The sequence below is a fragment of the Vulpes vulpes genome, chromosome 9 (genome assembly GCF_048418805.1).
Source record: "Vulpes vulpes isolate BD-2025 chromosome 9, VulVul3, whole genome shotgun sequence".
NCBI lineage: Eukaryota > Metazoa > Chordata > Mammalia > Carnivora > Canidae > Vulpes > Vulpes vulpes.
The window spans coordinates 23,328,640-23,355,090 of record NC_132788.1 but is presented as its reverse complement, the minus strand read 5'-3'; the positions used below and the strand labels follow the sequence as shown (position 1 = coordinate 23,355,090).

Genomic DNA, 26,451 nt, shown 5'->3' with positions numbered 1-26,451 from the left:
GATTCCTTGCTCTAGGATGTGCATTCTTGATTAGAATCTCTCATATGGGGCAGCCCCAGTGGCTCAGCCAGGCTGAGTGCCCCCTTCAGCCCAGAGCCTGATCCTGGAGACCTGGGATTGAGTCCCATGTTGGGCTCCCTTCATGGAGCCTACTTCTCCCTCTGCCTGTGTCTCTGCCTATCTCTGTCTCTCTGTCTCTCATGAATAAATAAATAAATAAAATCTTTAAAAAAATCTCTCATATGCTACCAAGTCAACCCTGGAGTATATATTCATGATTAGGATATCCAATGTTAAATAATTATCCCTCCATGTGGATTAAAACTAACACTTGCATTTATCACTACTTTCCTTTTTTTGGGTATAATTCAGAAGGAATGATGCCATTGTACAAATAACGAATACAGACTGTGTGATGAGAAAGCTGTGAAGTGCTATGGGATTGTGCTGAGTGTTTGAAGATAAAGATTGTTTAAAATAATTACTGTCTAAAATAGAGGCACTATGATAACATGATCTAGATAAACATGAATATAGTGATGTATGCTATGGATGTTGGAAAAAAATAAGAAAGAATGAAAGTTGTAATTACTGCAGTTCTTTTTTTGAGGTTGAAAAAGACATCACAGAAAAATATATGATTAAAAAGTTTTGTTCTGTCTGGTTCAGAAGTGAAGGTATTTCAGATACAGAGAATGGAATGATGGTGCAAGTGGAAGCTAGAAAGGCAGAATGGAGCCACACGTGAAGTGTCGGGGGCACAGAAGATTCTTTTGCATGTCAGTGACAGTTATCCAGGCATAGCCGTAAGCACTTTACGTGTGTTAAATTATTTAATCCTCACAGCAGTCTTATTATTATTTGCATATTTTGGATGGAGAAACAGGCATGGAGAGATTAAGTGTCTTGCCCAGAGATAAAAACTAGGCCTATCTGGCTCTGCTCGACTCAGAACAACACAATACACGATGACACTGATGACAGTGTGGAGTATAGGGTAGGCAGGAGTATGATTGGAGATAGGAAAATTAGGTCAGAGACTGTTAAGGTGATACTGGCAAGAGATCGTAAATGGGGCTTGAACACTGAGCAGGGGGAGCAGGTGAAAAGAATTTTCCAGCTTGGAAATCTATATGTTTATGTTTTCAAGTTAGACAACATCCGCAAAATAGGAAATGAAAGTCCAGGGTTCTGAGTAGAGATTTTTACCAGCCTGTTTTAAAATACTTGGTTGGATTAATTCTTATTTACAAGTATCTCTTACTAACTGAAGAATGTTCATCATGGGCAGAATTTTACTGTAATTACCAGTTAGTGTTTACAGTAAGCATCCCCTTAGCCATATGTCTAGATAGGAGACCAGTGGAAAGCTTTCCAGGTATTATATTGTATGGTGACTAAGCCCACAGTTGTAAGATATACATAACTAGGCCCTGTCACAGCAAAGGGAACATTCAAGATCTAGCTTACTTGCTAACAGTTGTTTTGAGAAAACTCCAGAGAAGTAGGAGGAAAGTCAAGGGCAAGGGGCAGACTAACAGTATATTCTGGATCTGGACCAGGATTGGTTCATGCTTCATGTAAAATGAGGCAGATTCCTCAGTAAGTCCTCAGTAAGTCCTGATTTCCTAAGCCCAGGCAAAGTTCCTGGCAGTATAGTGAGTTCTCTAATAGATTCAAGAGGGCTCAAAAACGTGAACTTGCATGGCTGCCTGGGAGATAAATCACTAAGGTTCATGGTTCTCCACATTATAGATGATTGGCACTAACTGGAAGTTCATGGAACATATCTAATCCACATCCTGCATTTACAGGAATTAAGTAAATTGGTTCCTGATCATAAAGCTTTCTATTATTTGACCCAGATTCAGTTACAGGCCTCATTGACTGGATGGACATTTCTTAGGACCCTGTGGCAGAGGGATGGGGTGGGGTGGGTGGGCAGGAAGACCCATGGATGTCTTTTGCCAGCACTCTCACCCACATAGTCCTTTTAGCTCTTCCTTTTATCTCAGACTCCCTGATATCTCTCCTCAGAAGTATGGTAGTTTTGTTATTAATCCACCATAAAGCAATGAGGATTTTTAGGTCAGTCAATACTAAATGCTAAAATTTTCACCCTCATAGTCACCCAAATATGTTCTCCTCTGTACTCCCATTTTTACTTCCATATTTTTATTTTTCACTTTTGTGCTGACAGACTAATGGTCTTATTTAAATCATGGTTTCTTAATAAATTGCCTTTTTTCCTTTTTTTTAGATCTAGTTGTTAATTACCAAATTGTAGATTTCTAGGGTGGAAAATAGAAGTAAATCTTCTCTATTCTTAATATTCATCCTTGGGACAAACTGTTAATTGGAAGGCAAAGTACTTTCAGCTACAGCAGGAAGACTGGAATTATTCCCTTAGGAATGCATTGGCTAAATGTCCAGATAAAATTTTTATACCTTTTCTTTCAGGTTTTCGATGTACCTTATTTAATAAGGATTCAGTAAGGTAGTTAAAAAGTACTTTTATTAAATCACATCATGAAGTATTTATTTCAATTATAGTCAATCCTCATCTCATTTCAAGCTATAAAATATTTAATGTTTTCTGCTACCTGTTAACAAAAAACATTTTATGCCAACTGCTAGAGTAGTTTACAGCTCTATAGACTCTTTCATTAAATATGTAGGAAAAGTCTAATGTCAATGTTTAATAAAGTTAACAGACTTCTTTCTCATTCCCATTTAATTATTCTCAAGAACTCAATATACTAGAGTTTGATACCCATGTTAACCCAAGGAATACTATATCTTTATCATACTCCTTGTTCTGTAAATAGCTTCTACTTTTAGTTATACATTAAATTCTATTGTTATAAATCAAATAATGAGAAACAACATATTGACATATTTAGGTCCCTATCTGATTATTTTTAGTAATCTATTTTACAAAATGGATTACATAATATAGTTCTTGAAATGAGTCTTAAAACTTACTTGAATTTAAATAAGAGGTCAGGTTATATTGTGTAGAAAAGATGTTTTATTTACCTGGTTAGTTTTGATAATAAGATAATCAAGATTTGATAAGATGCATAAGATAAAGATTTGCTAATGAAGCCACATTCCCATCAGATTATAGGACAAACTTTTCCATAAATTGAATCAGCTAAAAATGCAGCTTCAGTGTTTTGAGGAAGATATATTTAAAGCATGTCATAAGATGACATCTTTTCAAGTAGTATTTTGTCAAAGATGTAATGAAGTTAAAGTTTGATTTTTTTTTCTGAGTTTCAGAGGTTAAGCAGAGTTCTACTAAGTAAAACTATAGCAAGTGTGATTAACTTGTTATGATGAAGTCTTTGGCATGTATCCAAGAAATTAAGAAAATGAGTACTTAGCGACCTGAGTACAACTCCTCTTGCAAGTCAGATAGTTTCCAGTCCTTTTAGGAGGTTAATTGATTATAGATTATTAAAAATAGATTATTATTATAGATTATTAAAAATAACATTTGATGTTAGATCACTATGTGATTTTTTTTTGACATGTACCATGGAAGACGTGCAAGGATTTGAGTGACGCTGCTATAACAAAACTCCTTCTAGTCTCGTACCTTATATATTTGAGCAAAGTTTTCAGTGCTTTGCTTCAGTACAGAAGAAAACAGGAATAGAATTAATGCTGAGTGAGCAAAGAAACTGAATCAGTAATAAAAAAAACAACCCAATAAACAAAGTTTAGGGCCATTTGGCTCCATAGGCAAATTCTACCAAACATTTAAGGAAGAGTTAATACTTACTCTTCTCAAACTATTCCAAAAAATAGAAGAGGAAGGAAAAATTCCAGACTCATTCTATAAGGCCAGCAATACCCTGATGCTAAAAGCAGATAAAGATTCCCCTAGAAAAGAGAACTACAGGCCAATATCCCTGATGAACATGGATGTAGAAATTCTCAATAAAATATGAGCGAATAGAATCCAGCAATATACATATATATATATATATATATATATATATATATATATATATATATATAAAATCTTGCACCGTGATCAAGAAGGATTTACTCCTGGGTTTCAAGGGTGTTTCAATATTTTCAAGTCAATCAACGTGATACACCACATTAATAAAAGAAAGGATAAGAACCATGGATGTCCATGATCATTTCAGTAGATGCAGAAAAAGCATTTGACAGAAGTACAATATCCATTTATAATAAAAACCCTCAACAAAGTAGGTTTAGAGGGAATATACCTCAACATAATAAAGGCTATATATGAAAAACCCACAGTTGATCTCATCCTCAAAGGGGAAAAATTAAGAACTTTTCCTTCATAGTCAGGAACAAGGCAGGGATATCCACTTTCATCACTGTTATTTTAGCAGTTAGACAACAGAAAGAAATAAAGGGATCTCATTGGTAAGAAAGAAGTAAAACTTTCACTATTTGCAGATGACATGATATTCTTCTATGTAGAAAACCTTAAAGGCTCCACCAAAAAATTGCTAGAACTGATACATAAATTTAGTAAAGTCACAGGATACAAAATCAATGTACAGAAATCTTGCATTTCTATACACCAGTAATGAAGCAGCAGAAAGAGAAATTAAGGAATCGATCCCATTTACAATTACTCCAAAAACAGATACCTAGGAATAAACTTTACCAAAGAGGTAAAAGACCTATACTCTGAAAACTATAAAGCACTGATGAAAGAAGTTGAAGATGACACAAAGAAATGGAAAGACATTCCACACTCATGGATTGGAAGAACAAATGTTACAATGTCTATACTACCCAAAGCAATCTACACATTCAATGCAATTCCTATCAAAATACCACCAGCATTTTTCACAGAACTAGAACAAACAATCTGAAAATTGTATGGAACTACAAAAGACCCCAAATAGCCAAAGCAACCTTGACAAAGAAGAGGAAAGCCAGAGGCATCACAATTCTGGACTTCCAAAGCTGTAGTGATCAAAACACTATGGTACTGGGACGAAAAAGACACATAGATCAATGGAACAGAATAGAAAACCCAGAAATGGACTCACAACTATGTGGTCATCTATCTTGGACAAAGCAGGAAAGAATATTCAATGGGAAGAAGACAGTCTCTTGAACAAATGTGTTCACAAAAACTACACCACTTTTTTTCTTTTTCTTTTTTTATAAATTTATTTTTTATTGGTGTTCAATTTGCCAACATATAGAATAACACCCAGTGCTCATCCCATCAACTGCCCCCCTCAGTGCCCGTCACCCAGTCACCCCCACCCCCCGCCCACCTCCCCTTCTACCACCCCTAGTTCGTTTCCCAGAGTTAGGAGTCTCTTATGTTCTGTCTTCCTCCTTGATATTTCCCAATCATTTTTTCTCCTTTCCCCTTTATGCCCTTTCACTATTTTTTTTTATCCCCCAAATGAATGAGACCATATAATGTTTGTCCTTCTCCAATTGACTTATTTCACTCAGCATAATACCCTCCAGTTCCATCCACGTCAAAGCAGATGGTGGGTATTTGTCGTTTCTAATGGCTGAGTAATATTCCATTGTATACATAAACCACATCTTCTTTATCCATTCATCTTTCGATGGACACCGAGGCTCCTTCCACAGTTTGGCTATTGTGGACATTGCTGCTATAAACATCAGGGTGCAGGTTAGACTACTTTTTTACACCATACACAAAAATAAATTCAAAATGGATTAAAGACCTAAATATGAAAACAAACCATAAAAATCCTAGAGAACACAACCAGTAACTGCTGTGACATCAGCTATAGCAACTTCTTTCTAGATATGTCTTTTGAAGCAAGGGAAATAAAAGCAAAAATAAATTATTGAAACTTCATCAAAATAAAAAGCTTCTGCACAGCAAGGGAAACCACACAACTAAAAGACAGCCTTTGGAATGGGAGAAGATATTTGCAAATGACATATCTGATAAAGTGTTAATATACAAAATATATAAAGAGCTTATAAAATTCAGTGCCCCCCAAATAAATAATCCAGTTAAAAAAGGAGAAGACACAAATACACATTTTTCCAAGGAAGAGCTACAAGATGGTCAACAGACTCATGAAAAGATGCTCAAAATCACTCATCATCAGGAAAATACAAATCATTACTACAATGAAATACCACCTCATACCTGTTAGAATGGCTCAAATCAACAATGCAAGAAACAGCAGGTGTTGGCAAAGATGCAGAGGAAGGGGAAAACTTTTGCACTATTGATGGGAATGCAAACTGTTTCAGCCACTATGGAAGACAGTATGGAGGCCCCTCAAAAAGTTAAAAGTAGAACTAGCCTACAACCCAGCAATTGTACTACTGGGTATTTACTCAAAGAATGCAAAAATGCTAACTCATAGGAATATAAGCATCCTAATGTTTATAGCAGCATTATCTACAATAGCCAAATTAGGGAAAGAGCCCAAGTGTTCGTCAACTGATGGATAAAGAAGATATATACATATATATATATATATATATATATATATATATATATTATATCTGTATCTATCTATTTGTATATATGTATAGACACACACACACACACCATACACACACTGTACTGGAACCCTGAGATCACAACTTGAGCTGAAACCAAGAGTCTGACGCTCAACCAGCTGTGCCACTCAGGTGCACTACTTCTTTACCAAGCTAAGGACTCTGTCCTTCTCCCGTCTATCCCTTTCACAACCTACTTGCTTTATTTGTAAGTTGACATTATTTTATATGATGTGTGTATGTATCCATCTATCTACTTACCCACCTGCCAGCTTGCCTGCCCGCCTGTCTGTCTGTCCATCCATCCATCCATCCATCCATTTATCTCTCAGTGCTTGTTTGTCGCTGGGTTCAGTATCACAACCCATAGGTTGGATATTTGATGGAGATTGTTCTAGCATAAAGTATAACTAGTTCTCTCTTCTTAAATTCCATCAGTTATATTAGATTGTACCACATTTTTGTTTGCTTTGTATTTGGAACATGACTTATTTGAATAGCTTTTTATTCTTCCTGCAGTTTAAAAAATTTTTATTGTCTTTAGTATATTCTTAAATTTTTCCTTCCAAATTGTTAGCTGTACCATTTACTAATGTCCTCCAAAGATTTTTGCCTCAGAGCCTTCTGTCCTTGGTTGCTCTCTAGACCTGTTCCTATATAATTCCTTATCTGGAATTCAGTGAGGAATAATTAACATTTTGTGTCTCTTTTTAATTTTTAGATCATGGTTTCTTAAGGAAATTAGTAGTTTGGAGTCTAATGTGTAACAATTCAGGAAGGACAAGATGTTGACAAAGAATATACATAGGAAAAGTGGTGGCTAAAGATTTGAGGAGAGACTTACAGGAAAAGGTTTTTTTTTAGACAGGGTGTAGTCATGGTTAACCTAACTCTTAGCTTCTCATTTCAATGAACATTCACTGCTGCCTACAATTTGGCAGGGACTGGGCTAAATTTAGGTGCTGAGATATAAGATAAAGGAGCTGGTATGGAAGCAGCAGGCTGTAGAAGCACCTGCAAGTAGTTGTTATAAAGTAATCCATGTTATAAGGAAACATATTCAAGGAATTCTGGGAACTTTATAGTATTTTAATCCTTTACTGGTGTAACTCTTTTATCTTATCCAATAAGCATGATATAATTATGCTTATAATATCCGAAGACACAGTGGGTGTTTCAGATAAGAAACAGGTTTAAGGGGTGCCTGGGTGGCGAAGTCGGTTAGGCGTCAGATTCTTGGTTTTAGCTTTGGTAGTGATCTTGGAGTTGTGAGATCACTTCACACAGTTTGCTTGGGTTTCTGTTTTCCTCGCTCTCTGCCCTTCCCCTCTGGGTGCACTCATTCTCTATCAAATGAATAATCAAATCTTAAAAAAAAAACACAACAGGTTTAAGAAGTTCCATTGATATTCAATCCATAAAAGAGAGAGAAGTGGGGAGGTGGTATTAGGAAAAGTCACCCTACTTTAGTGTTTACTATTAGTGAGTTATCCAATTAATACAGCAAAGCATTAATGGTCTTCAACAGTGTGCCCTGATAGCCCTCTGCCCTGGAAAAGACTATATTATTGCAAATGAATTTCCAGGTGGTGGAATATGACTGGGGAGATTTTAAACTAGGCACTTTAATGCCTTGCCTCCTCTGGCCCAGCTCTTATTCTGGAGTTTCCTCCAAACTAGTTCACCAGAGAGTAAATTAAGACATTTACATTATCTTGTCATTGTAACTAAAAGACCTTCCTCAGCTCTTACTTTCTTTTCTTTTTTCTTTTCTTTTCTTTTCTTTTCTTTTCTTTTCTTTTTTCTTTTCTTTTCTTTTCTTTTCTTTTCTTTCTTTCTTTCTTTCTTTCTTTCCTTCTTTCTTTTTCTTTCTTTCTTTCTTTCTTTTTTTTCTTTCTTTTCTTTTCTTTTCTTTTCTTTTTAATTAGTTTTTATTGGTGTTCAATTTACCAACATACAGAAAAACACCCAGTGCTCATCCCGCCAAGTGTCCGCCTCAGTGCCCATCACCTTCTTTTCTTTTCTTTTCTTTTCTTTTCTTTTCTTTTCTTTTCTTTTCTTTTCTTTTCTTTTCTTTTCTTTTCTTTCTCTTCTCTTCTCTTCTCTTCTCTTCTCTTCTCTTCTCTTCTCTTCTCTTCTCTTCTCTTCTCTTCTCTTTCTTTCCTGGCTTCATGCGCAATTTGGGGCTCGAACTTACAACCTTGAGATCAAGAGTCGCGTGCTCTGCTGACTGAGCCAGCCAGGCGCCCATCCCATCTTACTTTTGAAAGAGATTCTTTCTCTGTTGAGATTTTTCTCCACCCCAACTCTGAACTGAGGTAGTCATGGGGATTAGTAAGATAGAGGAAATACACAAACCAAAAATAAAAACATACACGTGGTGGTTCTTATGTGCCAGACACTGTTCTAATCTTCAAAGCAATCCTATGAAATAGGTTCCTTTATTATCTGCATTTTACAGATTAGGGAAGCTGGAGCATGGAAAGTTTAGGTTAGCTGCCCAAGGTCACATAGTAAGAGGCAGAACTGGGATTCAAAATCAGGCAAGTTGATTCTAGAGCCTGATCTCTTTACCACTATTTTCTGCATTTCATTTTACATCAGTTACTCATAGAGCTGATGGAGAAAATGGCTTTTGGACTGTTGGCCAAGTGGGATTCCTGATTCCTTACCCTTCAGTTGCAGACTTTCCCAGGCACAGACAAACTTGATACCTGCAGGCCTCCCTTGTGGTGTGGAGGAATGATCTTGTATACACTTTTCCTTCTCTTGAAAACCATTCTCTCTCTTGAACACACTGATTTGATAATTCACCCTTCCTTTCCTTAGGAGGACAGAGTGAGGGGGCTTAGAGGCATCAGGAGTGTTACTTCCAATTCTTCTGCATGGAAACACGAGGAATGAGGAATTAAATATCCTCTCCTTAGTACTCTTGTTTCATTAAAGGCCAGAGTTATACTAACTCTTTGGGGAGTTAGTATAGGTGGGTAAGAGCTGGAGAAAGGGCAGTCTTCCCCCACAAACAAGACTTAAACTAAGCACCTGTAGCTCACATAACTTTAGTTTTGTGCCACTGTACATTCTTAACCATATAGCTTTCCCCAGTCTATAGCCCACTTTATTATGCAGCCCATTTTCATTTGAAGGCAAGAGAAAAAAAAACAACAAACTGATTAACTCCAAAGCAGGTCATTTTAAACAAATATCCTTCCCTAAGTTTCCTGAAACAAGCAAAGCTGTTTGTAACCTGTTCTCCCACATCATAGGCCATAAAGAGAGAGAGGCAAAATGCTTAAGTGGAAAGAGCATAGTTTTAGAATGAAAAACTTAGGTTTGAATCTCATTTTGCCTCTAAACAAATTATTTAATCTCTCTGTACTGTTCTTTCCTTATTACCCTATAAAATAGCCCAAGACCTACTGCAGGGTTGGTGTGAGGATCAGAGCTAAAGTATGCCAGGTATTTGTCACACAGTAACAAAAGGTAGCTTCTTGTGTTAATAAAGATATGAAAAATACAGACTTAAACTTGTTGAATGCTTAAAAAATAATTTCATCTGTTTTACACAAGCAGGTTCCTTAGACAGGTCTCCTTTCAACACTGCGGGGACAGGGGAATACTGATTAATATTTGGGTAATTTGTCTGGTTGTCTGTAGGCACACTTGTATCTGAAGGTGAGTGCGCGAAACTAATTTGCCAGTAAGCCTCCTCTGTGTAGTACTGGTTATCTCTATGTTGTACGCAAAATGAGCTTTAAATTTAAGAATTCATATCCTCATTTATTTTTTATTTCTAAGAGTCTAAATTTGCATTCAGAAACTCCCAGTGCTTTTTTGTCCTTCAAGCTAATGCATTCAAAGATTGCTGCTGCTTTCTTCAAAACATTTTAGCCCAGTTGAAGAATGCCATAAAATCTGAAGGCATGACTATTTAAGAGTTTGTTCGTTTTATCTTGGGTCTTACAATAAACAAAGGATGTAGGTGCTTTTTTTCTTTCCTAGGATTTTTCCCTTGTTCTCTCTCCCCTGCCCCCAGCTGCCACTGCTGTGTTGCACAAAAAATGATGTATTTTGCTTTTTGTTAGGTAGGCTTGACAAATCTTTTGCACCTGTATCTCCCCCCCCCCCCCACTCGCCATTCCCCACATATCACTTAGTCGGCTTGGGGACTGGATCCTATTTCCTCAAGGTTTGTTTCCCTCTGCAGGAAACCAGATTTTATGAGGGAGGGAAGGAGGACCAAAGCAAAACCATGAAAAACTAATGCAGGGAAGGAAGAGCCACTGCACAAAATTGCCTTTTGCAACCTGGTCCTGGAAAGAAAATGCAATGTTTATGATCTCACAAGACCTGTATGGTTTTGATTTTTATTCCTCCAGCTGAGTACTGCTGCTTTCTCCATCTGAATCCCCAGTCTGGTGTTTAATTGTTGACTTCGAGCAAGTTACTTAATCTTTCTAAGCCTTGGTTTCCTCACTTATAAAATGAAGACAATAATAGGATTTATCCTTTAGGGTTGTAGTGAGGATGAAAGAAAATAATACATGGAATGCACTTACAGTAATGCTTGGGCTCAGGAAGATCACAAACCTTTATTGGATCTAGATTTGAACCCAAGTCTGCTTAGTTGCAAGCAGGGTTCTTTCTGCCACGCACACGCACACACACAAACACACACACGACATTGCACAGTAGTGTGAAGCTGGTTATGTAGGGAGTAGTGGTTCCATCAGATTACTGAAGTAGTAGAGAAGTTCGATGAGGTTAAGTGACCACTAGGATCATAAATCTAGTGAAAAGCAGAAACAACCTGTAGAAGGGTATCTATTTAGTGCTAGTGTAGAGTACTTTTTCTTCCAGCAACATGCCATGAAGACAGTGTCTTTGATGTCTAATGTATTGTTATTTTATCCGCTATCTTGTGCTACTTGAGGACTTAAGTGCATGGTACCATCTGATCATAGATGCTTAAATAGAAATTGGAGAGAAAGCAATAAAGACTTGTTCTAGCATAATGATATAGTATATGTGTTGAGTCATCGTGTGGACGTGAGAAATTAAATACAGTTTAGGGGATCCCTGGGTGGCGCAGCAGTTTGGTGCCTGCCTTTGGCCCGGGGCGCAATCCTGGAGACCCGGGATCAAATCCCACGTCGGGCTCCCGGTGCATGGAGCCTGCTTCTCCCTCTGCCTGTGTCTCTGCCTCTCCCTCTCTCTCCCTCTGTGTGACTATCATAAATAAATAAAAATAAAAAATAAATAAATACAGTTTATTAAAATTAATGTATATATGTTGAGCTTGGTCCAAAAAACGTTGGTCTAAATTTTGAGTGGGGAGTTTTGCACATATGGACCATAAAAAAGTATTAAAGGTGAAGTTAAATATATGCTGACGATGTGACCTAGCTATCCAAGGGAAATAAAAATGTCTGCACAAAGACTGTGAAGTGGCTCAGAAGTGGTTTAAGAGAGAGAAGAAATGAATGAAATAATAGTTAGAAATAGTACAGAGAAATAAGTATGAAAGAGAATAAAGAAAAAGTGTGGATTTGACCAGCAGTTTGTCAATCCTTATAGTAGTCTTAAAGTAAGGATAGAAACTCAATTATGAGAATTTTTCTGTTCTCTACAGTGAAACATAAACACTTCTTAAAAGATTCAACCTCATTGGTCATTATGGAGATGTAAATTAAAACCTCAGTGAGAGGCCACTTGAAGCCCCTTCATAGCCCCTTGAATGGCTATATATGAGACAGATAATACTCGGTGATGGTGAGGATGTAGAGCAGCAGTAGCTCTCACTTGTTGCTGGCAGGAATGTAAAGCAGTACAAATACTTTGGAAAACAGTTTGATTGTCTCCTGGAAAGGTAGATACACACTCCCCTGTGACCTGACATTTCTTCTCTTAGGCATCTCTTCAAGAGAGATAAAAATAAGTGTCTACACAAAGACTCATTCTTGAATGTTCACAGCAGCACTATTCATAATAGCCCTAAGCCACAAACAATCCAAATTCTTATTAACTGATGAACAGATAAACAAAATACTATTCAGCAGCAATAAAAGGGAACTGAGAATCAATGACATGCTGCAACACGGATGAACCTCAAAAACATAGTAAGTGAAAGACACCAGATACAAAAGACCACACATTATAGGCTTCCATTTATTTGAAATGTCTAGAAAAGATGAAAGACAAAAAGCAGATGAGCGGTTGCCTGGGGCTGGGAGTAGGTCCTGGAATTGGCTGCAGTCAGTCATGAGGGAACTTTTTGGAGTGACGGGAATGTTCTCAAAGCATGGATAATCTACTTGTGGATCAGCTGGATCTTGGCCTGTTTTTAAGCTTTGTTAGATTGAGGCTACAGCAGCCTTTATTCTAGCGCAAGTTTAGCTGTACACCTAAATTGTGGCCTTTTTGGGCTCTCTATCAAATGCTCCTCTAGTGTTCAAAGAGATCTGTCCACTGTGGCTGGTTGGAACACATGTCTCTGAGTCCTGTGTGAACTCTGCAAATTGTTCGGTGTATACCTAATTCTCCAGCAGTAGTTCTTTACCAGGTAGTTTTATGGCCTGTTGGCATCTCCCCTTCTGTGTATGCAATTTAGTATTCAGTCAGAGACAGTGTTGGGCCCCCTGCACATTCCTGGAGTTCTTCCTCTGGACTGTTCCTTCTCTCTGGCCAGCAAATTCCAGCTGCCTCAGACGTCCAATCTTACCCTCTCTGCCCAGGCCAACCTGTTCCTGGCTTGGCTCCCTCTTCCTGTACAAAGTATCTCTAGGTAGAAAGCCCGGGCAGTTGTAGGGTCCCCATTCACTTGTTTGCCTTCTCCCCAAGATCATAATCCTACACTGCCTGTTACCCATTTTATGAAAACATTGTTTCATATCTTTTGTGTAGTTTTCTTGTTTGTGATAGAGCTAGATAGAACCAGTTATTCTAAGTCTTGGCTAGAATTTCAGATTTATATTAGCTTACCTTGTTGAATATTGAGGAGACACATTTTCTGTAGCTCCCATGGCAGACAATTATTGGAAGTCAGAGTACCCTGCAGGGCTTTCATAGCAAATAGTGCTTCTGTGCAAATTAAGAGAAGGTAGCCCCTCTGACCAGGCCAGTAAGGAACAGGCATCCCTCTGAGCTGTCTTAGCCTTAGGAAGAGCAAATAGTGCCTTTGTCTTTGAGCCCCTTGCTTTGCTATGACCTGTTTACTGCTTGGTCCTTTTAGCAGCATCTGTGTTTTAGCTCACACTGAACCTCTGGGCCAGCTGCCTTTGTGAAGTACGCAGACATACAACTGTGTGGCATGGCCAGTAGTCTAGCTTCACATGACACAAGTCTTCCTCAGCCTCTTCTTTCAGCTGCAGGTAGGATGTAAATTGCTGGAGCAAATGAAAATAATGCTGTTATTCTGAAACATTTGTACTCCAGTTGTACCTCATATGTTGATGAAGACTTGGTGGAAATTTTTTTATATCCCCCATTCAAAAAGGGGTCAAATAAATTTAATAAGAAAGGAAAAAGGCCCTTCATGTTACTTTGAATCACCGTGGTAGGAAGCTGTCTCAGGAACTTGTATTAGTAAATATCTTAAGACCAGATATTTCCTTTGGGTTCTCATTAGTTTGTTGAAACAAATGTTGTCTGCCACACACGTTTTGTTTCTGTCTAACTAAACAAAATAAATTTTCCTATAAATTTGGGGGGAATGAGGTGTTTCCTGGGGGTATTATCTTGGGCAGTGAGGCTAGCAGTGGTATTGAGTGTGTTTGGGTATGACCTCACCTGGAAAGGATCAGAAAAAACTCCTGTGTTGGTGTTCCTTACAGAAACATTTAGCCACACAGCCTTCTGTGTAGGGGGGATGGCTTACAGGACTGGCTTTGTGCTCTGAAAAGGTACCTGGAATTCATGCTTTTTGGCAATCAAAAAAAGGTATAATGAATAATATTTCTAAAAGTTTTTATTTTAGAGCCCAGAGGGCTCTTTTTTTAAAGATATAACTGACATATATCAGTTTTATGTGTACAAACATGATTTCATATTTGTATGTATTACTAACTTCACCACAATAAGTCTAGTTAACATCTATCATCAGTTATAATTTTTTCCTCGTGATGAGAACTTTCAAGATCTAGCAAACTTTCAAATAAAACAATACTTTGTGTTTTAATTATACTTCTCATTCATTCCTTGATCCACTGTAGTCTGACTACCGATTCCACAGCTTCATGGCTCTCAAGGCTCACCATCTAGGTACTTGCCCAAAGCTTGTGCCACATCTTGGTGACTAGCTATAAAAGAAGAGAAGCAACATAAGTATCTTGCAGTTATATCCTACCTGGGGAGGAGAGTCTGAGTGGGAAGTTGTCTCACAGAATCACAGGGGAAATGAGCTCTAGGAGTGTAATTAAAGCAGCTCTTTGGTCTTTAAAGTGGACTTTGAGAGTCCCAGTCCTGCTGTGTTAACCTGCCCTTTGCAAGCCTTTGTGACATTTAACTAATGCCAATCTGGGATGCACCACAAGATGGGTGGAGCTTTTTCTTGAATTTCTGAGGCTTTGGTAGGTTGGTCCACTGTAAGCCACAGAAAATAAATGAGCAGCGGCTGAGTCTGCATCAGAATTGGGAGACAGGGGCATGTGGGTGGCTCAGTCAGTTAAGTGTCTGCCTTTGGCTCAGGTCTGATCCCAGGGTCCTGGGATGGAGCCCCACAGGGCTCTCTGCTCAATGGAGAGCCTGCTTCTCTCTCTCCCTCTGCCTGCTGCTCCCCCTGCTTGTGCTCTTTCTCTCAAACAAATAAACAAGACCTTTAATGAAAACAACTGGGAGACAGACCAAAAGGAGCCTTCTGCCCCTCCCTCCTTAATTTGCTTGCTGTCTCAATAGTGTTGGATACTGCTTATGCTCCTTCCTTCTTGAAACTTTCTTTTTCCTGTGATGCCTCTCTCACCTGGTTTTCCTCCTTCTATGGTCATTCCTTTTTGGTTTCTTTTCAGAGTATCTTATTACAGATAAATTTGCAAGGTAGTGTTATTTTCTTATGGTTCTGGTGCCTTTCATTTATATTTGGACCTTTCTTATTTCTTATCTAAAATATTAGCTAATCTGTGGATATTAAACTAAGACCATGCAAATGAGAACAAATAGAGGCTATTGTTTACCATAGCAAGGGAGTCTGCTACTGTCACTTGGTTTTGGCAGAGACTCAAAGGCAGGCAGAGGAGCACAAAAGCTTTATACTAAAAAAAGAAAAAGGAAAACAAAAAGGACTTCAGGTGTGCTTCTGATGGAGCTTGCTGGCTTGAGGAAGCCAGCGACAGGTTAACTAGAAGCAGGTGTCATATGTGGTTTGGTAGTATATTTGGCTTTTTTCTGGATGATCCTGAGTTGCAATCAGGGGCAAAAAAAAGGGGGTGGAGAGGGAAGCTGGCAGTCATTGACCAATTCCTGACTGTTCTGGGTCAATTGCCACAGAAGTTGTGGGTTTTAGTATCATATATGGTCTGGCCATCATCCATTTGTATATTCCGTCTTTCAAGCCAGACGTGGGTTAGGACATGAAGCTCCATAGCTTTTAGGGAAACAGTGCTCCTTCTTAACCTTTTTTGGGTTATAGACTATTTAGAGAATCTGAAAGTTACAGCTCCTCTGCTCAGAAAAACAATTTCAGGAATTGAGACCTACTGAGACCTACTAAGGCCCGTCCATGAACCAAAGATCTCAATTATTTTCATGCATATTTAACAATTTCCTGATTTCATTACTATAATACAATATTTTGTTCCTGTGAATTTTTTACTATTACATTCTTCCTTATACTGTAGGAGTCACTGTTAACAAGTATATATGCAAATGTGTTTAAACACATAAATATGTTACCATTATTATGCAGTATCATGGGAGGTGATATGCTAGATGAGTCAACATTCTGTAATACTGAGGAATAAGCTCATTCAATAGCAAAAAAGATTGAACTTTTTATCATTTCAAAAGTTTTTTATATAAAGCTTTCTAAAACACATCTTATTTCCCTAATAGGGTAAAAATCGATGGAGGATAATAATGGCTCACAATGTTTTTCATGATGAACATGAAGAGCTTCTCAAGGGGAAAGACTTCTTCCCTATTTAATTTCTTTTTTATTTTTAAAGACTTTATTTATTTGAGATAGAGAGAGAGTGTGTGCATGAGCAGGGGTGGGGAGGGGCAGGGGGAGAAGCAGGCTCCCCACTGAGCAGGGATCCTGATGCAGGGCTCCATCGCAGTACCCTGGGATCATGACCAGACCCGAAGGTAGATGCTCAACTGACTGAGCCACCCAGGTGCTTTCCGCCTCCTCCCCCCCCCCCTGCTTTTTTTAAAGGCATGGAGCCCAACACAGGGCTTGAACTCGCGACCCTGAGATCATGACCTGAGCTGAGATTGAGAGTTGGGTATTTAACTGACTGAGCCACCCAGGTGGCCTAGTCCTGGTTTCCTCTATAGAGAAAAGTGTAGCATCTTTTTTTTTTTTTCCTGTTTTTGGAGGCATGTTTTGTTTCTGATTCAAATATATTTTGAATAGTTGATAAATGGTATTCTTATCTGGCTAAAAATTACTATATGTATCTAATAGCAATTTTTTTTGGTTGTGTATTGCAACACTAGAATAATTATAGAGACCCTGGGGTTAGTGTAAATTGGGAGTTAATTTGAGACCTGAACAATTTATACAAGCTCATCATCTCATGGTAGATTCCAGAAAGCATTGTTGAGTGCCTACCAAATGTCAGGCACTAGGAAAACGAAGGATGAAACGCTGCCCTGTGCTCTCAAGGAGCTCATTGTCAAGGGGAGGAAATACAGCTATAATACACTTTCTTAGGAAAGAAGAGCTCCCAAAAATGGATGGAGAAGATACTTTTTTGGTTTTCTGGACAAGGAGGCCGTCACCAGGCAAGAAGTGGGAGAAGTACACAGGTCACTGAAAGTATAGAAGTAACCAAACCTGAAGGATGTGACAAGTCCAAGTATGTGTAAAGTACAAGAGTACTGGGGGGGTGGGGAGCAGTAGGAGACTGAGGCTTGGGAGGTAGGAAGAGGTTAAACCCTAAGTTAACATTGCATCATGAATCAAATCACAATAATGATGATATTTAACATTTATGGAGTGGGCACAAATGTGCATCAGAGCCTTTTCTGCTTGAGGAGTGGATTTTATCTTCTAGGGGATAGGGAGCGAATGAAGGGTTTTGGGCAGAATTATGACCTGCTGAGACATGTAGTTTAGCTACATAGTGGATGAGTAGAGTTGCAGAGAAGAGATAGGAGGCAGCATGAACACAGTTAGGAAGCTATGTAATAGGTAGACCTAGAGGTGGATGAAAAAGTAGGGCATCGCTGTGTCTGCTGCCTCTCCATATGCTGTCTTACTTCCCATAGGCCTCTGTGCAAACACCACTCCACAAAGCCTCTCCTGACCATCCTGTTTAAAATGTCAACCCCAAGGATGCCTGGGTGGCTCAATGATTGAGAATCTGCCTTTGGCTCAGGGTGTGATCCCGGGTCTAGGGATCGAGTCCCGTATTGAGCTCCCATTGAGGAGCCTGCTTCTCCTTCTGTGTCTCTGCCTCTCTCACTGTCTCTCATGAATAAATAAATAAAATCTTTAAAAAAAACCACGCCAACCTCAGCTTCACTCCATACCCCTCTTACCTGCTTTATTTTGTTTCCCGTAGCACTTACTGTGGTACATATTCCTTCCTTTATTTATTCATTCATTATTCATTCATTCAATTGTAGTAGAATTTAAGCTCTTTAGAGAGCTGGGATTTTTGTCTGATTTGTTCAGTGCAGTTTGCCAGTACTGAGATTAGGACCTGGCTTATCGTAGATATTCAGTAAATGTTGCTGAAGGAAAGAGTGAATGTGACAAGGGAAGAGGGGATGGGTTTGAGAGAGATTTCAAAGATGAAAATCATGTCTCAGGAGAAGGATAAACACAGCAATCTTCAGTTAGTTAGCTAAGCAGTTTTTACTCTTGTAAGCAGTGAAGTATTTAGTTGGGGAATGCTTGTAAATTGAGTTTCTACTTAAGGAAGCTAAGGAGATCTTTGCTAAGCAATGGATTTGGAGTGTAATTATAGTAATGAGCTAGAAATTACAGTTTTTCTCAACCTGCTTGCTGACATAAACCAAGTTAAGATTGCTTCATGAGTCAAAATTGAGCATGCAGGAATATATGGATACCAGGCATGATACATGTGCTCTTTTTTCCCTTGAAGCCCACAGCCTTTCCACTTCAAGTCTGAATTCTAGGCCTGTTTCTGCTCATAGTGAAGATAAGCTTTAGTTTTAAATCTTTTTTTTTTAACTCTGATTTTCTTTATTTTTTAAAAATTTCACTCTATTTGAGAGAGGGAGAGCGCAAAGGGAGAGGGAGGGGAAGAAGCAGACTCCCTGGTGAGCAGAGAGCCCCATGTGGGGCTGGATCCTAAGACCCTGAGATCATGACCTGAGTGGAAGGTAGATGCTTAACCAGCTGAGCCACTGAAGATTGTAAGCCATTTAATTCTTTTTTATAGCTACTAAACCTAATGACATGTGACATTTGAATTTGGGATTCCTTGATAGCCAGGATTGTGTGTGGAGATATCAAAGTCTTATTTAGTTGGGTGGGGAGAATCTGATAGAATTGTGAAGGCCCTCTGCTTTAGGTTCTTGGGATTGGATTTAGAAACATTCTCTTTATTTTTGTGAATTTGCAAGCCTTCATTTTCTTTGAGTACAAATAAAACCCTGTTCGACTTTCTTTCTGAATAGTAGGAATTTAAAACTGCTGCTACCTGGCAGATAGATACATGTGGAAGATGGCAGTAGTTGAGATGTAGCCACTGTTTATGTGTGGGAATTTAGGCCTCGTGTTTCCAGATCCTTCGAATTTTAAGAGAATTCTTAATGTGGAATCTTACGATTTTTGACTTTTGGTTAATACTGTGAGGACTAAACAAAAGACAGCTGTGGGCTGTATTTTGGCTTATGGGACCTTCAGTGTGTACTTCTGGTTTAGAGACTGAAGTCTGGATCTGCATAGAGAGAGTAAGGGGACAGGAGAGTTAATTTCATACTCAGCTAAAACTTTTTCCTGCTAAATCCAGTCCAATCAAGGAGAAATCCAACACAGTAAAACTGGAGAAATATGGGTTCATAAAATTAGAAATCAAAGATAATCACAAAAACTGAGAGAAGTAATTCTAAGAATTTTCCTTGCTTGGAGTCTAAGGTTAGTCTTTCAGTAATCTATCCTAATCTATTGTGTACCTTGAAGTTATTTTAACATGTAATTATTAAAATGAATATATATTATTTTATTAACATAGATATGAAATATATTTCACAACCCCCCATCCCCAAGTACATCTATATTCATTTAATTCTTTGGCCAGATTTAAAGTTTCTTAGAGCTCAAGTGGACAGTAGATTAAAACTTATTGTGCTTGTATGTTTGACAGAAAGAAGTAGGTGATTTGCAAATGACTGAGTTAATAGTATATTTTTTGAATTACACTATCTCAGTATTGGTAATGAAAGTGTGGAATTTATAAACAAGGATTTTCATACTTCTAAAGTTTTGTGATTTTGAAATATGCCAGTTGTCGTTCATTGGCCATATGTTTTGGATGTTCCTCTATTCTCAACCAGTTGTAGTTTGCATGGGTGGAAGATTCTAGTAGAAGATAATCAAACTGTCTTTTCTCTTGATTTCAAGCAAGGACTGCATATCAGAGATAGTGACCCAAAAGCTCTTCTGTTTTTTAAGGGCCCTTCCCCACTCAACTTCTGGGATACTCAGCACTGCCCATTTCTGATCTTCTTTTACATTCCCTGGATGCATTTTCTGTCTTCATGTAATGTATTTCATTATAATTATCTCCTTGCTTGATTGGAGTCTGTATTCGTCTTTGCTTTATTGTTTGGGGGATGATTTTACAGAGCAGAGGTGGTGATGGGAATGGTTTTATTCTATCAGGAATAAGTGTGATTGAGAATAACATAAGGGACCTAATATAGATTGGATGCTTAAGAAAGATAGAGGTAGGGAATTAATAATTAAGCTGAGAAATAACGTATGGATAGGAGTTAGCCTCTTAAGATTTCAAGGCAGAAAGAAAATCTAGGAAACTGGGCACCTTGGGCCATTTAGAGGTGGTCAGTGTGGCCAAAAGGCAGACAGTGCCAGATTGCAGATAAAACAGAAGCAGGGGCCAGGCTATAGGAAGAGCTTAAAACAGTACTTGCTGAATAACAAAGAGCCTTGTGTTGGATACTGATATAGGCAGAGAGGTATACTATGTATACCTCTTATAGTCTAGCTGAGGAGATGACCCATGTATTAAAAATGTGACCATGTGACCAAATGATAGGTAGTATGTAAGCACTAGAGATAGTTTTGACTCGAAGGAATTAGGGGAGGGAAAAACTCCCTTTTTGCTGGGGTTTCTTGTGGAAGGTTTCTTAAAGGGAGCTAGAGTTTGATCTGAGTTTTTCTCATAGGGGGTAAGGCTTGGATAAACAGAGTTGTCAGAGGGAGTAGCATTATGAGTGTAGGTCTGTGGAATACAGGAAGTACATTAGCTTGCTGGAGAGGAGGGATCTTCTTGGGCTGTGATGTGGGAGATGATGCTTGACCAGTAACTTGGTTTACCTCTGATGTACCAGGGGTCAGCAAGGGTCAGTGCTAAAAATAACCAGAAATAGAACTTGCTGAATACTTGGTGTTCGTGTTCTTATTCTAGATGAAAAGAGTTCTACGAGTGGTCTGGTGTATAACTTCTCACTCCTTTTGCAACATCCTCATCAGCTACTTTTCTCTTGTTATATAGTTCCACTCATGGGGAGCTGGCTGTTTAACATAGTGCTAATTATTCTTGTATTAGAGAGATATTCCTCTTCTTTTAGCCTTCTCCAGTGGGTTCTATCAAATTCAGCCTCTCAATTGACCTAAAATAAGTCTGCTTCTCCTCCTGCTCCCAAGTGTGTGAGCCCCCTCCAATCTGAAGATGACATCATGTCTTCCTTGAGTCTTCCCTGCACCAGGCTACATATTTCCAGCTCTTTACCCTTTCAGTGGTAGTGTTTTCAAACCCTTCTACATCCTCAGTGCTGTTCTGCAAAATATTCTACTTTATCAATAATGCTTTTCAAATTTAGTCTTCAAAAATGAACAGAGTACTCCAAGTGTCAAAATAATTAACAGGGCTTTTGGTGATGTTTGTACTTATTAAAGCTGGTGAGATAAGCAAAGGTTGACTCTTTTGTGAGTCTCTAGTCATTGCTGAAATTTGTAGTCAGATTAGCTTTATTCCTTTTACAGAAAGCACATCAGGGATGGGTAACCAAGAAAAAATGATCATCAGACAGATTGTTGTTTGGTTGCTGGTACTGCCAGCTAAGTCTGAAACAGAAACAATATCATTACGTAGTATGGCTGTATCAGAATAAGCTCTTTGTGATGTATACATCCGTTATGGAGTGGGTTGAAGAGAGAGCCTGTTAAAACAGAGATTCCAAATATTTCTAATTTGCAGGTTTCAGAAACTTAAATTTTTAAAATTAAAGGAAGTGTTGATATTTAGATAGGATGTTCAATTTTGGTAGTTGGACAGCAGGAATTGATTTGTAACTTGTTCTACTGATACTGCTTTGTGTTTTACACCTACAGAATACTGTGTGGTTTATTTTGGACCCAATATTGATTTTATTTTTGTATGGTCAAAAGTATCAATACAAATTTCCAGAGATCAGTAACTTATATAAAATCATCATTAGGGGTGCTTGGGTGGCTCAGTGGTTGAATGTCTGCTTTCATCTCAGGTTGTGATCCCAGGGTCCTGGGATTGAGTCCCACATCATGCATGGATGCTTCTCCCTCTGCCTGTGTCTCTGCCTCTCTCTCTCTCTCTGTGTCTCTCATGAATAAATAAATAAAATCTTTTTAAAAAAGAAACCTCTTTAAAAAAATAATCATTAAATTCTTTCTTCATATTGTGGCATTTAAAAAATCAAAAGTGTAACTGGAAGGAAGGACGTTAGGTTTGAGGTAGGTGTGAAGGAGAAGAACTACCATGACTTCAAGTGCTTTAACGAAACCTCAGATGCGAGGCCTTCTGGCCAAGCGTCTGCGATTTCATATCGTTGGAGCCTTCGCTGTATCCCTGGGGGTTGCAGCTTTTTATAAGTTTGCTGTGGCTGAACCAAGAAAGAAGGCATATGCAGATTTCTACAGAAATTATGATTCCATGAAAGATTTTGAGGAGATGAAGAAGGCTGGTATCTTTCAGAGTGCAAAGTGAATTTGGAATATAAAGAATTTCTTTGGGTTGTGTTTCATTGAAGCTTGACTGTCCTGTGTTCCTGAGCTATGAAACACGAACACTGGGTTATGGAATAGTTTCTCTTAATAAACAACTAAAAAAAAAAAAGTGTAACTGGACTTAATTTTATGGTATAATGTATTATTTAAATGAGAAGTGAGCTGTACTCCTAAGCCAGGTCAGTAAAAAGAAGATGAGTAGCTCCTTCATAGATAACTGTTCTGCTCAAACTATGTAGCTAAATCATTTGTTTCTCAAGTTGACCTTTTCCTAAAAACCACATCTGTCCATGTCGGTCCACCTGCACTGTTAATGTTTCCAGTAACTAAACGTAGTCACCATTTGGGTAACAGTAATTGTTGTAGGGAAGATTTATCAATGGATGCTCAAATTCGTGAGTGAAAGTGTGATGAGAAATGGTATTTATATAGTCTCAAGGTCTCCCCCAACAAGAAAAGTGTATGAAGGGAAACTAGTAATATTACAGCAGAGAAACCTAATAGATGAAGCCATAAGCAAGTGATCACAGAGTTACCATCATCAGTTTTGAGACATGGATGGACACCATCATGTGCCTTCTGGTATGAGGCATTGAGAAGGGTGCAACATTACCTGTAGTGCTGTGCTTGTCAAAATGCATAACCTGAATTTAGTTACAAGGAAGCATTAGAGAAACCCACATTGAAAGACACTTACTCTTCAAGTGTCAAGGTCATGGGAGAGAGATTGTCCCAGATGGGAGGAAACAGACAACTGCATGCAAGGTGTGATCCTGGACCAGAAAAGGGACATCAGTGGAAAACAATGGGCAAAATGTTTATATAAGGTTGGCTCTAGATTATTTAATAAGTTTTGTGTTGATGATTAGTTTCCTGGTTTTGATTGTAATGACTGGTTATGTAAGACATCACATTTGGGGAAGCTGGGTGAAGGGTACACAGAAATTCTTTGTACTATTTTTGGAATGTTTTGTGAGCCTGAAGGTATTTAAAATGAAATTAAGCAACAACAACAAAAAGTAATTCAACTCAGCTGAGAGAAACTAAGACTTTCATGGTTTTACTGTGTGATGGCTCTCTTGATTGGTCAGGGGCTGCTCTTCTTTGCTTCCTAAATCTCCGCTGTGAGCTGGATAGCTGAGGTTTCTAAATAAGGGATTTGGGGAGAAGTTAGCCATTACCATATATTGGATTGCAACTATACTTTGGAAGGTTTTGTTTAATTAATTAATTTACGTATTTATTTTTGTACGGAGCTGTAATTACATCTTTGGGTTTCCAGTGGCTCTGTAGGTTATTTGAGCTTAACTGCTGTAGTCACTAGAATCCCTAGCTGGAAACTTAGCTCTGTAATTAATTTACTGGTTTGTTTCTGTTTTTATTATTAGGTTCTGCATTCAGGTTAGTCTCATGGATTCTTCTGTGATGTGTCCTGTATTACTGAATTTTGTATTTGTTGATTGTCTCTTAGGAAGAGCTGATTTTTATATAAGATATTTTATTTAAGCTGGAAATATCATACTAAATATATTATTTTTTCTTCAGAAAAAGACCAGTCTGGTATTTTGTAAATATGATGAATATGTAAACTTATACTGGCATAAGCACCAGGTGGTAACCTTTTATTGGTAATAATTAGAATGGAGGAAATTAATATATTGGGAAAGGTTTCTGTTAGCAAGAACAGTTGTTAATGTATGACTCATAGATTGAGTCTAGAAGAAGAAACTTGATGAGGCTGTTTTGATCAGTGTGGATGGAAGAGGGAGGAACATGGACTTGGGAGTCAGAAGACCTAGTTTTCTATCCCATCACTGCTTATTATTGTGTCTTGGACAGGTCATTTAACTTTTCTGAGCCTTGAGTTTCTCCTCTGTAAAACTGGAAGTCAGACTGAAAAAGACAAATACCATATGATTTCACTCATATGTGGAATCTAAAAAAACCAAATTAAATGAATAAATAAACAAAAAGCAGAATCAGAGCTATAAATATAGAAAACAAATTGATGGTTGCCAAAGGGAAGGGGGTGGTTGGGCAAAACGGGTGAAGGGAGATACAGGCTTCTTGTTACCAAATGAGTAAGTCATGGGGATGAAAGGCACAGCATAGGGGATATAGCCTAGTGTGGTGACAGATGGTAGGCACACTTGTGCAGAACACATAGGTGTACACCTGAAATTAACATAACATTGTGTTACATTAATTAACATTGTGTGTATTCAACCACACAACGACAAAACTCGGAAAAACAAAAAAGAAAAGCACAAAGATGACAGCATATGTCAGTGATCTCGAACAGCATCTTACAGGACCTTTTTGTTGGGCAGTTTTTCTGTATGTTTTACTCCAGAGAAATTACTTGCTTTTATATGTCAGCCACATTGTCAGATCCATCACCTCAGGATCTATTAGGCAAGTGTCGTTTTTTGGTAGACTTTCTTTGGTGCTTTAGTGTTCTTATCTGAAATCATTCGATGCAAATATGTACTAAATTTTTTTTAGAAGAAAATTTATTAGGAGACAGAGGGACAGGAAGTTGTATGGACAATTAGAAGGAAGCCCTTCTGTGTTCAGTTTACTTTCAAGTTTTAGGTTTGAGTTGGCCTTTTGATCCTCGGGGAGAGAGCAGTGATTCGTAAAGCTTCAGTTATTGTTTTTGTCTCAGGTCCTTTCTTTTATTCTTAAATTTTCTGATTTTGACATTGTACCATGGTTACAAGAGTGAACATAATTGTTTTGAGGAATTAGACACTGAAGTGTTTAGCACTAAGGGACATGTCTACAGCTTACTCTCAAATGATTAGGAGAAAACTAATATGTATGTGTACATATCGGTATATGGAGGAGGGGAGAATGATATAGTTGCTGTGGTGATGTTAACACTTGGTGAATTTGGGTGAAGGGAGTTCTTTGTGATTTTCTTGAAACTTTTCTCTAAGTTTAAAACTATCTCAAAAGAATACTGGGTTTAGTTATATCTCTTTACCCTGAGGAAGTTTGAGTCACAGTTTAGGTTAGAAGCACCTGGATAAGCATAGATCAATAAGTGATAAGTGAGTAATTCAGTAAGTAGTAATTCACTGGCAAAAAATTAGTTGTTTCTTTAATTTAACCGTTTTTCCTTAGCCAGAGCAGAATTCGCTTTTTTTTTTTTTTAAGATTCTATTCATTTATTCATGAGAGACGAGAGAGAGAGAGAGAGAGAGAGAGAGAGAGAGAGAGAGAGAGAGAGTGTCAGAGATACAGGCAGAGAGAGAAGCAGGCTCCATGCAGGGAGCCCAACGTGGGACTTGATCCCGGGTCTCCAGGATCAGGCCCTGGGCTGAAGGCAGCGCTAAACCGCTGAGCCACCCAGGCTGCCTAGAATTCATTTTTTTATAGAAGGGCCTATCTAGTGAGCTGCTGCTATATCAAAGGAGAGAAGACTACTTGGAAGTGAAATCAGATGATTTAAAAAGTAAAGACTTTAAATTGTGTATTTATAAGACTGATACAAGAATAAGCAGAATGCAGAAGGCAGAAATATTAGGACTTTAAAAATTATCCAGTGCTTAGATAATGTTTCTTCTTCCTGAGAG

At 38.2% G+C, this 26,451-nt stretch overlaps 1 protein-coding gene across 2 annotated transcripts in view; it reads left to right on the top strand.

Annotated features, from left to right (window-relative positions):
- Nucleotides 1-26,451, top strand: part of KIF13B (kinesin family member 13B) — a 200,847-nt gene that overhangs the window by 40,744 nt on the left and 133,652 nt on the right. The window lies entirely within an intron of this gene.